Source organism: Mauremys mutica, chromosome 26, assembly GCF_020497125.1.
Source record: "Mauremys mutica isolate MM-2020 ecotype Southern chromosome 26, ASM2049712v1, whole genome shotgun sequence".
Classification (NCBI taxonomy): Eukaryota; Metazoa; Chordata; order Testudines; family Geoemydidae; genus Mauremys; species Mauremys mutica.
In genome coordinates, this window is record NC_059097.1 from 7,350,773 (window position 1) to 7,367,895 (window position 17,123).

Here is a 17,123-nt window from a genome sequence, read left to right on the forward strand (position 1 = left end):
CCGCTTCTCCTGGGCTGCAAGTAGCCACCCCTGGGAAGCCAAGAGGCAGGCACAGGATTCTGCCTCCCAGCAGCCAATCGCACCTCCCCCAGCTTTGCAGATCGAATGGTGACGCTCTACTAACCCCACGTAGCCGCACTGAGGCGCTTAGCTTCTGCCCTGCCTTCTTCTGCTCCACTTTCCTCTTTTGCCCCATTCCTGCCTCACTTCCTCCTTTGGCAAGTCACGCAGAGGAGGCCAGCAGGAAGAGCCGGCCTCCACCGGCCAACCTTTCAGGGCAGAGGAGGCCAAGCCTCAAGCCTCCAAAAGGTAACATGCCGCACTCCTCTAGGTTCTCCAGCCTGATGCCAAGGTGCTTTCTCCACTGCTGTCAGCACCCTCTCTCATGCAGGGGTTGGAGTTATCCCACGGACAGGCCAATAGGAGAAGGAGGAGGCCTTCCTGAACAGCAAGGGGATCTGGGAAAAGGAAGCCAGCATGTTTCTGCCTGGTTTTGAACCAAGGACCTTTTGCGTGTTAAGCAAACGTGATAACCACTACACTACAGAAACTCCATCTGCTTGGCTGTTGCTCACCTTGGCACAGACCGATGGACAAACCTGGAGAAAGTGGTGGCAGCCCTTCGAAGGGTCAGCTGGCAGAGCAGAGCACTGTAGCGGGCACTCAGGAAGTCATCCTTACGTCGCCCTTGTGACTCCAGCTTGAGGGAGAGCTGCTTTTTCTTCCCCTTGCTGACAAAGAGCAAGAGAAGAATGAAAGGTCAGGTGGGCCAACTCGGTGCAGAAGCCCATGCTGCCTTTTCCTGCTGCATAGCCTGAAATGAGGGACTCGTGGCAGTTAAAGGAACTGCTGCACTTTCAGAAAACATCCCACCCGTGCACACAGGGGGACAGAAGAGCCTGTTAGTCTAGCACGCTCCCAACTGAACTACTTCAGCAGCTGCTCGGTTTCTTTTTGGCCTCCTGCTTTTCTGTCTGGGATGTTGTTGTCAGCTGTGGCACAGAAAAAGGACGTCATTGCGAGCGGCCCATGAAGACAAGATTCACTTTTGCCTTCCTTGCTCGGCTTTACTCGCTTCCTCGCCCTATTCCTGCCTTAGTTCCTGTGTTACCTGAAGGCGACGGGGGGCCAGCAGTACCAGGAGGAAGTTGGGCAGCTAGACCCTGGTGGCAAAAGTCCTGCTGCCACTTGCCACCCCACTCTCTTCTCCCAGCGTCACATATTGGCCACCAGGGACTTGGGGCCCAGCTGCGCAACGGAAGGCAGTGGACAGAGCCACCCTCGCCTTGAAGCTCCGGCTCATTAAACCACATCTTCAGTTGCTGATGGCCAATGAGAGATCGACATCGCTTGCTATTTTAGCTCTTGGAAATGCCATTGGTCAGTCATTGGATCCCTGTAATGCTGTTACAGAACAAATGAACATAGAATCTCAGTGTGACATTCTATACCTTTGGGGGAGCGGCTGTAACCCCCATAATCCTCATTTTCATATCATCGTGATCTTACATATAGAGCATGACTTGTAAGGTATCAGGGAAAGTATATGATCTGCTGAAAGTCACTTCTCTACCCATAGATGTAGACCATTCATGCATATGAAGTTATGAGAATTGTGCAGTGTGGTTTTCACTGTGCTGCAAGGTGGGGGAGTCAGCCACATATTAGCTCCCTAGTGGCAACAGCAAGGAAAGTAACCAACACCCGGACAGGGTGTCAAACAACCCATCGACAGCCATTGCCCAGCAAGGGAGCTACAATGCAATGACTCACCTGCATGAGGACACCCCATGGGAATTGCTCAGACTTGCTTGGAGAGACGCAGTGATGCTCACCTGACTCTGAAGGGGGGGGGAAGCCATGAGGGAAGAAAGGACATGATAAAAGGAGAGACATTTGCCAGGCTTTATCTCGCTCTGTCACCTACATCTACAGACACCCCCACACCAAGCAACTGAAGCGCTGATGAAAGGGGAGAGCCTGGCTGAAAAGCCACCAGCCAGCCTGTGGTGAGAAGCATCTGAGTTTGTAAGGGTACTGAAAGGGTTAAGATCAGCTTAGAATTAAAAGCAATGAGGAGTCCGGTGGCACCTTAAGGACTAACAGATTTATTTGGGCATAAGCGTTCGTGGGTAAAAAGCCCACTTCTTCAGATGCATGGAGTGAAAATTGCAGATAGAGGCATAAATATAGATTGGAACATGAAGTGACGTGAGTTACCGTACAAGGGGAGAACCAGTGTTGAAGGCTAATTCAGTCAGGGTGGATGTGGTCCTCTCCCCATAATTGATGGGGAGGTGTCAATACCAAGAGAGGGAAAATTGCTTTTGGCGTGAGCCAGCTACTCGCAGTCCTTATTCAAGCTCAAATTAATGGTGTTAAGTTTGCAAATCAATTGTAACTCTGCAATTTCTCTTTGAAGTCTGTTTTTGAAGGTTTTTTGAATGGCTTCTTTGAATTATTAAGTGTGAATGTGTAAATGTGCTATTGACTATACAAGTCCCATATGGTCTCGTGATTTGGATTCCTGGTTTTTCACCCAGGTGGCCGGGGTTCAATTCCCAGTGTGGGAACAGTGCAGAGCTTTTGCTCAGAGCGGAGGCAGGAAATGAAAGGAATGGGAAGGGATCCTGCCAGCAGGGGAGTTGGACAGTGTTGGAAGGGGACCCCAGAATTGGGGGTGGAGCAGTGGTCTGGGGGGAGATGAGGGAAGGATCCCAGCTCTGTGGGAAGTTGACATTCTGGAGAGCACAGCCCGGCATGGGGGTGGGAAGAGTGAGTGTGTCCCTCTAAACTCACCACCAGCAGACTAGGCAGGCTTGGAAGAATTACGTATTTGTTGGTAAATGTCAATTTCTGTGTAAACACACGACCCAATGGCAAAATCTTTCCATCGATAATCATCAAAACTAACAGATGGGCAAAGTAAGAAACGTGTTGCTTGAGAACTTATCCTGTTCTAATCCTCTAGGGTTCCCTTTTGCCTTAGGCACCACCACGTGGGCATTTCATATCCCTCCTCATTTTCACACAGACACACAATTTCTTTTGCACAGATCCATGAACAGCAAAACCTCCCTGTGTCTGTTGTCTGAGCCAGGGCATTCGATTCCACTGAAACCTTCTCTCCTGCAATGGCAATGGTCAGACAGAGGGAATGTGTCCACCTTCCCCCTGGCAGTGAGATATTCACTCTCCTCTTCATGCTGTTGTTGTTATTCCATGAGTCATCAAGGATGGAATAAAAAGCTGAGTTTACTCCATCTGGTGAGGAAAGAAAGGAGCCACCAACGCCCTCAAAAATCTCAGTGCCCAGAGAAAACCTGCCTCTGTTACTGGACTCCCAGAGGTGCTGGCGATACAACGGGAAAAGGGACTGTCTGAATTGCCAAGGCAGGGAATGAACAATCTACAGCAACATCATTAACCACAAACACACTGTAGCCATGCTCCAGCCACTGGGGAAATGGGCAGGAATTCTTGCTGTTCAGCCATGGCCACACTTACAGAGCTGCACAGCAGTGAGTGTGCTGGGGAAGCTGGTCTGAGCAAACAATTTGTAATGACCCTTCAGTGAGAAGAGAACCAGAGTGTAGAAAGGCCCCTGTGTTAACTGGTTGCGGCTGAGGCCTTAGGTAGTTGGGCTAGAAAACCATGGGTGTCTTTCTGTGAAGGTTTGATCCTTGCCAGCTAGGCAAGGCTGGTGTGTGGTGTCTCCATGGCTGCACTTCCAGGATCTGATCACCCACGGTGCCACAGGGAGCCAAGCCTAGACATATTCAGAGGCTAAGGCCAGGTCAATATTTCAAACAGTGAGTCTAGGCTGCTGCAGCTCAGTAATGGAGATGCTCTGTGCCAGGGTTTCTCAAACGTCCTTTCACTGCAACCTCCTTCTGCCAAAATAACTTAATACGTAGCCCTGGAAAGAAGCACCAAGCCCCTCCACTCGGGGGGGAATGCCAAAGCCTGAGGGATTCAGCCCTGAGTGGGGGGGGGGCTCAGACTTTTGGCTCCAGGACCCAACAAGTCTAATGCCAGCCCTGGTGACCCCATTAAAACAGGGTCACGACCCACTTTGCGGTCCTGACCCACAGCTTGAGAACCACTGCTCCATGCTGAGGGGGGAGAGTTTTCCTGTTGGTGTAGTCAATCCACTTCCCCAGGAGGTGGCAGCTCTGTCATGGGGAGAAGCTATATCAGTGGGGGTGCAAGCTGTGGTGTTTACCACATTTAAGAAGTTTAATCAAACCCCATTTTTAAAACCACCTGTGGTCTGGGAATGGCAAAGGAGCTCGATGAAGCAGGGTCTGTCCTTCAAAGTCCTGGAGATCACGATTCCCTACTCCTGTTGTAATGGGGGTATAGCTCAGTGGTAGAGTGTTTGATTGCAGATCAAGTAGTCCTTTGTTCAAACGCAGGTGCCTTCTTAAAAAAAAAGAAAAAAAATTTCATTTCCATTCTCCATTATGTTCAGGAGCTCCACTATACGAAGATGGTTGAAAGGAATGTGAGCACTCAACATTTTGCTGTCCAAATGCATAAAAACCTAGCAAACCTGTCCATCTGCTGAAATCAGTTCCAATCCTCTAAGTGTTTAGTTTATGTTTTCATCAATTAAACAAAGGTATCATTCCCTGAAGCAGAGCACAAGTTTGAAATACAGGCAGCATAGAGCTAATATTCATAATGTCAACTACAAAAAAACGATACACATCTAGAGATAGCATCATTATAATCAGCCAATCAGAACCTCTCCATAGACCCCTTACACGACCACTTCTCTGTAATATTGGCTGCAAATATAGAACAGTGGTCACAACGGTGATCTATACAGTTACAGATTATGTCAATAACGTCACAGGAGATGACACGGCATCAGTGAGACAGATACTGGAATACTGCCTCCAGTTTTGGTGTCCTCGTTTGAAAAAGATGTTGTGAAATTAGAGCTGGGGCAGCAAAGAGCCACCAAATGTTCTGAGGGCTGGAGAAAAATGCCTTCCAGGGAGCTACTGAAAGAGCTCAACCTGTTTAGCTTATCAAAAGAAGATTGAAAGGTGACTTCACTGAAGTGTTGAAGTGCCTTAATGGAGAGATAAGATTGGGTATTAAAGGGCTCTTGAATCGAGCAGAGAAAGGCCTAACAAGAGCCAATGGCTGGAAGGTGAAAAGAGACAAATTCATATTACAACTAAGGCACAAAAATTCAACAGCGAGGATGATTCACCACAGGAACAAGCTACCAAGGAAAGTGGTGGATTCTCCATCTCCTGATGTCATTTCATGAAGACTAGATGCCTTTCTGGAATGTGTTTGCCTCAAAAGTAGCTCTTGTGTCCTACAGGAGGCCTGTGATATGCAGGGGGTCAGATTAGATGCTCTAATGGTCTCTTCTGGCCATGAAGTCGACTAATTTCTGAAAAACTGAGTGTAGCAGTGGGAGCAGCGTCTGATGTTTTCCTGTCTAGCTGGCTTGCTGCCTAGAACAAACGCTCCTTGAATGGGGTGATCCCCAGGGAGTAGCTCAAACCTGCAAAGTGCCTGGCCAGGGGCAGGACATTAGCCCAGCAAGGGAGGGGTGCGGCAGTGACATCACAAAGGCCTTTGGCAGGACCTCAGACTATTGGTCCAAGGTGGTGGGGAGGTGGTGACCTCACAGAGAGATGCTGACATCAGCCAGGCAGGACAGGGGCGAGGGGCCAGGGAAACCTCAGAGACCCCCTGTGGCTTTGCTTCCGCAAGTCTCCTTCTCCAGGTCTCTCTCTGAGGACTGAGGGAGTATTCGGGTTCATGGACGTGAGCGCCAGGAGGAGCCTCTTTCGAGTTTTCTCTTTCCCTTTCAGTGATTTTACTAGAAAACAGCTTCCCCCACAGCTCCCCTCCTGGAGGTTTGAAACCTGTTCAGTCTGATCCATGTGGTGACAGTTGAATTCTAGGCATGGATAATACGAGCTTAAGGAGGCAGAATTTTATTCTGCACCCGGGTTTGTCCTTTTTGTTTCACCTTTTGTCCTTTCTCCTATTCCCCTCTCAACACCGGGAGAGGGGTGTGTGTGTGTGTGTGTTGCGGGAGAGTGCTCAAAATGTGGGGCTGAAATAGTGCTCGGGCAGTGATCCCCACCAATGACCTGGGCCATCCTTTGGGCTCTCTGGTGAGACCCCTCAGCCTCCCGTCCTCAGTCTGTACCCTGATTGGCTGAGCAGGGGGTTATTGACAGGGAGGAGACTCAGGTCCTTGTTCTCTTTTAAGACCAAGTAAATAAGTCAGAACCAGTTCTATGTTTTATGAATTTTGCTGCTTCTGGGCCCAAGCCGCCTACTCCTTGGGCACACTTGTTCCCCATTCACAGTGCCACCCCCTCTCCATTCACAGCAAGCTGCAGCATGAGGTTTCAGCTACCATACTCCCACCCCCTCCCTTTCCTGTTGATAGCAGCCAAGGGAATGCTGGGAAATTTGGTTCTTTCCCTGCTGCAGGGCTGGCTCTAGGCAGGGAGCTAACCAAGGAACTACAGCTCTCAGGGCTCCCTGTTGGTTCTCAGCTCCCAGGCTGGATCCCTGCCGGCTGCCGCCCCTGCAAATGGGCTGCTCCAGACACCTACTTACTTTATTGGTGCCTAGAGCCACCCTGACCCTGTGCCCCTGCCCGGAGCCTGCATCCAGCACCCAAACTCCATTCTAGAGCCTGCACCTGACTCCATCCCAGAGCGCAACCTCTCAACCATCCTACACCCCAATCCCCTGCCCCAATCCAGGGCCTGCACCCCAGACCTCCTCCCCCAACCCAAACTCCCTTGCAGAGCCTTAGGCAAGTGTGGGGAAGAGTTCGGGGGGGGGGGGCTCTGAGTGGTCTGGGCACCACCAAAACTTCTACAAACCTGCTGCCACTGATACTTGGGGCGGGGTGAGGAGGCGAGCGGCGAGTCGGTGGATGGAGGAGGGGGCGCCATTTTCAGTATTTTAATGTTTGGTACTGTATTGATTGACTACTGTGTGCAGTAATATAGTGACCCCTGGGGGGTCCATACTCAGGGGGGTGAGGAGGTCAGCCACGAGTCGGCGGATGGAGAGGGGCAAATCTCTCAGATTCAAAATCTGGGACAGTGTCTGTTGGTCCTTTTTGCTGCTTTTCTCTGGGCTGGGGGTTGTCCCAGTGCTGCACAGAGGGGGCTCCCACAGGAAGGTGCTTGCTCCTAACCCCCGAGGCCGTCAGTGTGTCGGCTCTTCTCTAGCCAGCCCACTTGCCAAGTCTGATTGGCCTTGGTCGGGCTCCCAGCCCCTCTCCACGGGGTGCAGCTGTCTGGAGGTGCTGCCTTCCTCAGTCCCACCTCATTCACTCCACAGGGTGACGGATTACCAAGGGGGGGGGGGAAGATCTTATTCTACTTCTAGCAAAAAGACATTTTTCTATTACCTTAATTACACTACCTTAGGGGCCCCCTATAACATATTACCAAGGTTCAATACAAAGTCATAGACAAGTTATACAAAAATGCATAATGCAGAGATTTATCTACAACTGCATTGAGTGACTGCTGGGCGCAGTGATATAGTGACCCCCCCCCCGGGTCTTTGAATGAGGCTTTATACTGGGGGGCAGGCGAGTCGGAGGCGAGCGGGTGGGCAAGTGGCAGGTGGGCACAGAGGTGAGCAGTGAGCCAGCAGGGGCTCTAGGGGCAGGCAGGGGGGTTTCTGGCCGGGGAGGGAGGAGGTGAAAGGAGGCGAGTGGTGGGTGGGGGACTGACTAGGAGGAGATGCAGCAGGCCAGCGGGGGGCTAGGGGTTGAAGAGGGGTGTGATGATGGGGTCGAGCGGGGCGGGGGCAGGTCCTATTTTACTGCTGTGATCTGGTCACCCTATGGGTGCCATTTCTTCCCTCTCCCTCAACCTTCCTTTTTGGCCCACACCTGTTTTGGTGGGGCGGCGCTGGGGAAGGAGGGTTTGTTTCTTTGGGGCGGGCAGTGCTGGGAACGTTGTTTCAAGGGGGCTGGGTGGCACAGCGGGGGGAGGCACTTTTATATTCTTGCTTTGAGTGCAAAAATAGCTAGTAACGGCTCTGGGACCCCATATTGCACTAGGTGCTGTACAATCCCTGGTCAACACTGGGACACCCAGGGGGTTCCCCTCAATCTCCCTAAGCCTCTGCAGCCCAACTTCTTCTAACTCCATCTGGATCACACACACACACACCCCGGCAAAAAAAACAAACCAAACTGGGCGGGGCAGCTCCTGGGGGCAGGGCTCTGGCACAGCCTGGGGGCGGGGCAGCTCCTGGGGGCGGGGTTCTAGCACAGAGCAGGGGCGGAGCATCTCCTGGGGGCGGGGCTCTGGCACAGCCTAGGGGCGGGGCAGCTCCTGGGGGCGGGGCTCTGGCAGAGATGGGGCTAGTTCCCACCTCAGAAAGTCCCTGGCCCGGTGAGTGTGGCAGCTGCAGCCTGGGTTGGGCTTGAAGGAGCCAGGAAGGGGCTGGAGCAGTGGGGAGCTGGTAGGAAGGAAGCAGGAAAAACAAGGAAAAGAGCCGTGGGGTAGCTCCTGGTGGCTGGGCTTTGTAAGGTGCAAGACACTGCTGGTGCTGCTGCCTCCAGTGTGCACTGGGAGCCCGGGCTGAGCTCCGGGCTGCTGCTGCGGCGCCAGAGGGGGCTGCTCCAGGGACAGACTTTCACTGAAGCACTTTCTGTGCCCATCCGAGGTGAGGCAGCACTGGGTGGGCAGAAGAGAGACTCCACACACAGGTCCCAGAAGCTGAGGGTCTTGCAGCCCCTGGGGATCTGCTCTTGGGTGGGGTCTGGACAGCGATGGAGCCCCTGCCTCATGCTGCCTCAGGTGTAGTGTGAGAAACTGCTGTGTGTAGGAATTTGCTACTTATGGTGCACTGAGCATGCTCACATGAACTGAGCATGCTCAGTAAATCTGCTGAAGCCACTTCCCTTCACCCTGCCCTTTCTCAGGATCAGATTCTGCAGATTGCTATTTACAGGGTGTCATAAACATATAGCTACAGGTAGCATAAAATACCCTGTAAAGGGTTAAAAAGCTCAGATAACCTGGTTGGCACATGACCAAAAGGACCAATAAGGGAAGAAAATACTTTCAAATCTGTGGGGGAAGGCTTTTGTTTTCGTGTTCCTTTGTTCTCTCTGGGTCAGCGAGGAACCAGGGCATGGAAAATACATCTCCCTAAGCACATGGCACAGAAAAACCTTAGAGTTCTGTCCATAGGCAGGTCCCTGCAGACTTTGCTGAGTCACAAGGCGTATCTGCCTTCTCTCAATGGGTCGATTGTGTAGCTGATGGTCCTTAATGGGCCATCAAGCAGGCTAGGCAGAACTGACACCAACTTGTCTGGCTGGGGTGTTCCCTGGAAGCAGAGCACAAGTTTGAAATACGGGCAGCATAGACCCAATATTCATAACGTCAACTTCAAAAATGATACACATCTAGAGATGGCATCATTATAATCAGCCAATCAGAACCTCTCCATAGACCCCTTACACGACAACCTTTCTACAATATTGGCTGCAAATATAGAACAGTGGTCGCAATGGTGAGCTATACAGTTACAGATTATGTCAATAACGTCACAGTAGGTGACACGGCATCAGTGAGACTGATACTGGAATAGCCTCCAGTTTTGGTGTCCTCATTTGAAAAATATGTTGTGAAACTGGAGCTGGGGCAGCAAAGAGCCACCAAATGTCCTGAGGGCTGGAGAAAAATGCCGTCTAGTGAGCTATTGAAAGAGCTCAACCTGTCCAGCTTATCAAAAGAAGATTGAAAGGAGACTTAATTGAAGTGTTGAAGTTCATTAATGGAGAGAAAAGATTGGATATTAAAGGGCTCTTTAATCTAGCAGAGAAAAGCATAACAAGACCCAATGTCTGGAAGGTGAAAAGAGACAAATTCATATTACAACTAAGGCACAAAGATTCAACAGCGAGGATGATTTACCCCAGGAACAAGCTACCAAGGAAAGTGATGGATTCTCCATCTCCTGATGTCATTTCATGAAGACTAGATGCCTTTCTGGAATGTGTTTGCCCCAAAAGTAGCTCTTGTGTCCTACAGGAGGCCTGTGATATGCAGGGGGTCAGATTAGATGCTCTAATGGTCTCTTCTGGCCATAAAGTCGACTCATTTCTGAAAAACTGAGTGTAGCATTGAGAGCAGTGTCTGATGTTTTCCTGTCTAGCCAGCTTGCTGCCTAGAACGAACACTCCTTGAGTGGGGTGATCCACAGGGAGTAGCTCAAACCTCCAAAGTGCCTGGCCAGGAGCAGGACATTGGCACAGCAAGGGAGGGGTGTGGCAGTGACATCACAAAGGCCTTTTGCAGGACCTCAGACTATTGGTCCAAGGTGGTGGGGAGGTGGTGACCTCACAGAGAGATGCTGACATCAGCCAGGCAGGACAGGGGTGAGGGGCCCGGGAAACCTCAGAGACCCCTGTGGCTTTGCTTCAGCAAGTCTCCTTCTCCAGGTCTCTCTTTGAGGACTGAGAGAGTATTCGGGTTCACGGACTTAAGCACCAGGGGGAACCTCTTTCGAGTTTTCTCCCTCCCTTTTAGTGATTTTACTAGAAAACAGCCGTCCCTGTTTAGAAGGTAAGAGCCTCCTCGAGGTTGGAAACCTGTTCAGTCTGATCCATCTGGTGACAGTTGAATTCTAGGCATGGAAAACTCGAGCTTAAGGAGGCAGAATTTTATTGCGCACCTGGGATTTTGTCCCTCAGAATCACTGGGGACATTAGGTTTTGTCCTTTTTGTTTCCCCTTTTCCTCCATCCCTCCCTCCTTTCTCTTCGTTTCTTGCTTCTTTTGTCCTTTCTCCTGTTCCCCTCCCAACATCAGGAGGGAGGGGTGTGTGTGTTGCAGGGGAGTGCTCTGCAGCTCCCACTGTGGGAAGTCCACCCAAAAATGTGGGGCTGAAATAGTGCTCGGGCAGTGATCCCCACCAGTGACCTGGGCCATCCTTTGGGCTCTCTGGTGAGAACCCTCAGCCTCCCGTCCTCAGTCTCTACCCTGATTGGCTGAGCAGGGGGTTATTGACAGGGAGGAGACTCTGGTCCTTGTTGGTATCTTTTAAGACCAAAGAAATAAGTCAGAACCAGTTCTGTGTTTGATGAATTTTGCGGCTTCTCTGCATTAATGGTCTCTGAGCAGTTCATGATTCTCTCTAACATTGCAGTTCTCCTCAAATACTTGCTGAATAATTACTGTTACTGTTGTTGGTCTGGAGCTCATCTGAGAGCACTTTATTCAGGTCATTCAGTGTATGAAATTCAAGATCCAAAGGTTAGTTTGAAAATCAGGGCTCTTGGGTCCTATTCCCAACTCTGCCACTGACTGGCTGTGTGACCTAAGACAAGTCAATTCTCCTTTCTCAGCCTTAGCTTCTCCCTCTTTCAAGTAGGGATAATAATGATCCGCTCCTACCTAGCTCAACACACTCACTCTTCCCCAGCACACACACTGTCTCTCCCCAGAACACAAACAGTCTCTACTCCGCCACGCACACTGCAGTTGAAAAGCAGCTGGTAATCTAGTAAGATGCCCGTGGAACGGTGGGATAGAGAAACCTGCATCATGTGATGCTGTACCAGCCCGTGAGGCATTGCAAACCCTTCCCAAAACACCCTGCAGCCAGTTGCACAGTGGGATAGTTGCCCACAGTGCACTGCTCTCTATTGCCATCCAAGAACTGCTAGCATGGATGTGCTCTGGTGACACAAGGGGCATAGGGAGGACATTCAATAGCTGTTTAATTAAAACACTTTAACTAAAGCAGCAATGCCAGGGGGTTGGTGGCTCCTTTCTTTCCTCACCCTGGAGTAAACTCAGCTTTTTATTTCCATTCTTGATATTTCATGGAATAACAACAGATGACCGAAGAAAGACGTGGACAGGGTGGGTCTCAGGGGAGGGGCAGAGAGGTTCGAGCGGTGGGCAGAGCAGGTCTCGGAGGTGGGGGCAGTGGGCAGGGAGGTCTCGGAAGGGGCACAGAGGTGCAAGTGGTGCAGGGCAGGTCTCAGGGGAGAGGCAGAGAGGTGTGGGTGGTGGGCAGGGTGGGTTGCAGGGACGGGTCAGAGAGGTGGCGGTGGCGGCTGGTGGGCAGACCGTGTGGTAGCGGGTGGAGAGGCACGAGCAGCAGGCAGGAAGGCCTTGGGGGAGGAGAGGAGCGAGCGAAAGGTGGATCAGCCGTCCTCAGCCAAAGAGGAAGAGCGAGGGTGGGAAGTGGCCAAACAGGAGCAAGAGGGGAGCACAGGTGGGGCCGCAGAGAGAGGAGAAGGGTGGGGGTGCAGTGCCATGGTCTGGGCACCAATGGGCCCCCCACTTCTAGGGAGCTTCCAGCGCTCACACCCAGCCTCCCCAAATGCAAGAGCCATGGGCCACCTATTCTCTTCATCTTCACTAACCAAGCCCCTCCCCAAGCTATGTTGATGGGAGAAGCCCTCCTGTTGGCACAGCGCTATCTGCACCGGGGTTAGGCTGATATAACTGCATTGCTTAGGGAGGTAAATTTTTTACACCCCTGAGTAATGTAGTTACACCGATCTAATTTTGTAGTGTAGACCTGTCCAAAGAACCTTGGGAGTAAAACTTCACCTGCTCCTCTGCTTTACTGAATCCAAACACAAGCAAAGCTTGTCAGGCCCAGATGGAGGTTGGCAGAGAATCAGGTGTGTGCAGACATGATCCCTTCAGTAACTGTAGGCACCATGGCTTAGCAGGCTAAAACCACTGTTTTGTATACAGGAGATCCTGGGTTCAAGTTCCAGTGGTACCTTACTGAGTTGCTTTTGGGGCACCTGGTATTGGCTACTGTCAGAAGACAAGATTCAGAGCTAGATGGACCTTCGGTCTAGCCTAGTGTGGTTTTTCTTCTGGTTTAAATTACACTCACAGGCACTGAGGATAGAGTTACTGAAAGTTTGGGAGTTAGGAGCTGATAGGTCAGTGGTCCAGTCCCCTCACAGATGATCCCGCCCCTCTGGGACAGGGGCAGGTCTGAGCTCTCCCACCAAATGCTCATTGTGGCTGCCAGAATCTGTGGGCAGCTCGTTTAGTTTATGCCGAGGGTTGAGTCCTGTTTTGTGCACCGAGTCTGAGAATGAAAATCCTAACCTGCCCTTTGAAATAACAAAAGCAGCAGGACGTGTTTCTGTCCCTGCCCCAGAGCAGACAGACCAATGGAGAAATGCCATGAGTCCAGGGTAATACTCCCCTGCGGTTTTACCATTTCCACTTGCTAAACCCCCTCCCAACCTTCTGGGCTCCTGGAGCAGGGGACTGATCCTGAGCCGAGACACGGACACTGCAACTTTACAGCCCAAGCAACATGACCCTGATTAATGTGACACGGGCCAGTCGTGGGTGTTTCAGTGCACTGGAGACGTAGCCTAATGTTATGTCTGCACTGTGATTAACACACCCAGGGCACCTGTCGCAAAGCCCGGGTCAGCTGACTCAGGGTTATGGGGCTTGGGCTGCAAGACTATAAAATTACAGGGCAGACAGATGGGCTTGAGCCCAACCTCTGAGACCCCACGAGGGGTGAGGGTTTCCGAACCCAGGCTTCAGTGTGAACACAAATATCTGCACCACAGTTTTTAGCCTCTCAGCTTTAGCTTCATGAGCCCACGTCAGATGGTCCAGGCCAGCCACGCTGCCATCTTTATCCCAGGAGAGATGGACTCTAATTTCCAGCCCCAGCTCCACTGCAATGTCAGCCCAGGTGTGGCACACTGTGCTCAAAGCAGCACCCTGGAAGCCCCATATTCACCAGTCTCATACAATGATGATACGGTTTGTACAAAGTCTGCCTGGTGAGGTATCATTTCAAAAGTCTTGGTCTGTTGAACATTAGTATTGTGTTGGATTGTGTGTGTAGCATTGGCTGGGAAGTTTTGCTCTGTGTGTGTTACTGAGATGAGGTTGGGAAATGCCCACCACCAGCCTTTCAGGTGTGACAATGGAGGAGCCAGACTCGCTGCTGGCCCATTAAAGGGATCCACACTCCCAAGGACTATCCCAGGAACCGTGTACAATGCAGACTTCTCTGAGATAGCACAGCGACAATGGACACTGCTTGACTCACATCGTAGCAAAGGTACTTCCTAGCAAGTTGGAAGAAACTATGAAAGGGGGGGTAGAGACATTATGAATTGGCCTCTCTCCCCCAAAACTCAACACCTGTAAACACATCTGGAGGACAAACACTGTTAGGTGTAAGAAGTATAAATTGTTTAATAGGTTCAATGAGTTGGTTAATAAGATGTTTATGAAGTAAATCACTGGCTTTAAAATAAGATCCAATCTGGAGCATATGAACTATTGACCCCTGGACTCCATCTCTGAGAGGGGACTTGTTTACCATCAGGGGACAGGCTCAAACCAGTCCAAACCGGTTTTTCCCGCCAAAACCAGCCCTCAGTGTTCCATCTCCTCAGCACTTTTCCCGCCACAGAAGTGATATAAGGACGTGCTCAGCGCCTGCGCGGGGCCGTCCCCCCCCCAGCGACGGCCCCTCCACGGTCGGGTCTTCCCAGTGCTCCCGAGCCGGAGAGTGACGAGCCCCCTCGGTCCCGCCGTGAGACTGAGGAACAGGAGGCCTGTCACCCCCATTCCTGCCGTCCTGCATCCCTGGTGTCCAGCCTCTCACGGAGCCCCCCGGGGAGAGAGAGGATGAGGGTGGCTCTTGGGAAGAGAGAAGGAGGGAGCCTTATGGGAAGCTCTTGTTTATCGCTATCAACCCAATGATCAGATCATTGATGCCTAGAATCTTCCCGGACATGTTGTAATTGATTGGATCTAGGTTTTAAAATGGGTACCACATTTGCAGATGGAAAAATGTCAGTGAGTTGAGTGGAAGGCCATTGCAAGCTCAGCTAATTATGCAGCGTGACTTATGCCCCATCTAACAAGCTCCTTAAACAATAGCTCCCAATTTTCACTTACATTCTTCTGTTTAGTTTTTTCTCCAAAACACTTTCACTGATCATATTGGTCAGCTTTGGAAAGTTGGCCCTTTCAGTGCACCAAATATAAATATTGCTGGTGGGGACTGCCCTCTATTGGTCATAAGAACAGCCATATTGGATCAGACCAATGGTCCAGCCAGCCCAGAATCCTATCCTCCCACAGTGGCCAATGCTAGGTACCCGCGAGGGAATCGACAGAACAGGGAATCATCAAGCGATCCATCCCCTGTCGCTCATTCCCAGCTTCCGGCAAACAGAGGCTGGGGACACTTCAAGAGCATGGTTTTGTATCCCTGCCCCTCCTGGCTAATAACCAATGATGGACCCGTCCTCCATCAACTTATCTAGTTCTTTGGTGGACCCTGTTATAGTCTTGGCCCTCACAGCATCCTCTGGCAAAGTTTCCCCAGGTTGACTGTGTGTTGGGTGAAGAAATACTTCCTTTGGTTTGTTTTAAACCTGCTGCCTATTCCTTTCATCGGGTTCTTGTGTTATGAGGAGTAAATAGCACTTCCTTACAGAGGCAGACTAAGACGGCTACCCCTCTGATACTTCCTTATTTACTTTCTCCAAACCCATCATCATTTTATAGACCTCTATCCTAGCCCCCACTTAGTTATCTTTTTTCCAAGCTGAAAACTCCCCTCAGTCTTATTAATCTCACCTCACATGGAAGCTGTTCCATACCCCAGTCATTTTGGTTGCCCTTTTCTGTACCTTTCCCAATTCCGATATATCTTTTTGAGATGGGGGACCAGCTCCAGTATTCAAGATGTGGGCATACCACAGATTTATAGACAGGTAATATTATATTTCTGTCTTGCTAGCCATCCCTTTCCTAAAGACTTCCCAACATTTTGTTCACTTTTTTGACTGCTGATGCACATTGAGTAGATGTTTTCAGAAAAGTATCCACAGTGACTCCAAGATCTCTTTCTTAAGTTGTAAGAGCTAATTTAGACCCCATCAGTTTAGATGTAGAGCTGGGATCATGTTTTCCCATGTGCATTACTTTGCATTGATCCACATTGAATTTCATCTGCCTTTTTGCTGCCCAATCTCTCAATTTGGTGAGATCCCTTTGTCACACTTTGCACTCTCTTTTGGATGTAACTAACATTGGGTTGGTTTGCATCATCTGCAAATGTTGCCACCTCACTGTTTACCCCTTTTTCCAGATCACTTAGGAGTATGTTGAACAGTGCTGGTCCCAGTACAGACCCCAGGGGGACACCACTATTTACCTCTCTCCATTCTGAAAATCAGACCCTTTCGTTCTTGCCTTTGAACCAGTTACCTAACCCAGAGAGGACCTTCCATCTTATCCCATTTTGCTTCAGAGCCTTCGGGGAGAGACCTTCTCAAAGGTTTTCTGAAAATTTAAGTATACTATATCCACGGGATCACCTTTATCCACATGCTTGTTGACTCCCTCAAAGAATTATAGTAGATTCGTGAGGCATAATTTTCCTTTACAAAAACCATGTTCATTCTTCCCCAATGTAAGCGGGGGCGGACTCACCCGGTGGCGCCTTCTGCTGGTCGTTTTGGGAATTAGCTCTGCAGCCATCAGAGCGCCCTCTGCAGGCCAGTGATCTGCCTTACCGCAGCTGGCCCCCTGTCCCTCCCAGGACACCCCGGTGCCCCTTTTTCCCTGGCAGTACCCCCTGGCAGTACCCCAAAAGTTCTGGGTCTCCCCCTCCCAGGGGAACCCCCACCCAATATCCCCACTTCACCTCAGTCTTGGCTACTGCCCAGTCTCCATCCAGCCCCCGTTCTCTGGGGCAGACTGCAGCATGAGCCACTCACCACAGGCAAAGGGATTTGGATCTGCCACCTCTGCTTCCCCCTGGGCTGCCCCATTGCAGCCCTGCACCTATTCAGCCTATAGTCAGGCCTGCAGCCTGGGGCTTTCCAGGCCAGAGCTCCCAGCTCCTCTGTCTCTTCCCCAGCCCTGCTCCCAATCTAGGTGTCTTTCTTGGGTCCCTGCAGCCAGGCCCTTCTCTCGCTACAAGCAGAGGGAGACTGACTGGGCTCCTGGCTCACAGCCTCTTATAGGGGCCAGCTGGGCCTGACTGGGGCATGGCCCCAGCTGAGCCTGCTTCCCCCAATCAGCCCAGGCTCCTTGCCCCAGCCCCAGCCCTCTCCTG

General features: G+C 51.0%; 1 non-coding gene across 1 annotated transcript; it reads right to left on the bottom strand.

Annotated features, from left to right (window-relative positions):
* Positions 1-478: 478 nt before the first annotated feature.
* On the bottom strand, positions 479-551 carry TRNAV-AAC. Its single transcript has one exon. It is a non-coding gene; the product is annotated as a tRNA-Val (tRNA).
* Positions 552-17,123: the final 16,572 nt, after the last annotated feature.